Below are 1,035 nucleotides of genomic sequence, written 5' to 3'. Positions count from 1 at the left end.
GAGGGGAGGGAAGGAGGGTCACACCGGACCGGTCCCTTTGTTATGCATGTTTGTAGTCTGCTTGCACTGCGGGGCGTGTTTATTATTGTTTTACCTGCACCTCATTCACCTGTCTGTTAGCTAAAGGCGAAAAAAGTAAATGCTTTAACAGACGGCAGCTTCTCTGTTCATCTTGTATCTCAAATAGAATACGTCACTAATTAAATTAAATTATATTGCAATGTTACAATAAAAACTTTATATGTGTGTTTAAATTTTAAAAAGATGTAAACATTTTTCAATATATATTTATGGTGCTATCTTCCGCTGCTACAGCCTTCCTTTACTGTGGGCTATACAATGCGCCGGGGTCTCCACGGTAACGGGGTGCGCCACAAGGCCAGCCAGTGCGTGGCTCCCGGACGCTCCGTTACACCTCCGGAATGTGGGCAGACGGCGTGAAAAGGGGGCAGTGAGCGGCCCACATTACAAAAATAACCCAGTGGTCCTTTGGAAATGTGCCAGTGGCGACACCGTGACTGCAGACCGGAGAGAACGCCGTCCGCACGCACCCGCGCGCGGATGACGTCATGGGTACAGTAGATAATGGCTACCCTTATAGAAAATGTATTGGGGATCATATGGGGCATTTGTAGGACTCCTCCGGCCCAGTAATCCCGGATTAAATAGCCATAAGTATATAATTAGCGCCACTTGTTATTTTTAGACGCACAAAGTTAAAATAAGATTACCCCCCTCTTTGTCATTTACAATGTTTGAAATTATACCTCTAAGTCTCTATCATATGAGTTCCACTCAGGAACATGGTCAAGTTGTTCTGTATTGTCTTCTTTTTTAATATACTAAAAGTAATCATGATACTTAAATCACAATATAGTAATACACACTTTCAGACACAGCTGCTAATCTTTCTATGAAATTGCTGTTATTTTATTTTGAAATTCAACTTAATTACTTGAAATACACTAAACAGCCATTTTATTAGATACACTTAGCCACCACAAGGTTGAACCCCCTTTATGCCTACAGAGTTTT

Source organism: Maylandia zebra, linkage group LG22 (assembly GCF_041146795.1).
Source record: "Maylandia zebra isolate NMK-2024a linkage group LG22, Mzebra_GT3a, whole genome shotgun sequence".
Taxonomy (NCBI): domain Eukaryota; kingdom Metazoa; phylum Chordata; class Actinopteri; order Cichliformes; family Cichlidae; genus Maylandia; species Maylandia zebra.
Note: the sequence above shows the minus strand (reverse complement) of the source record.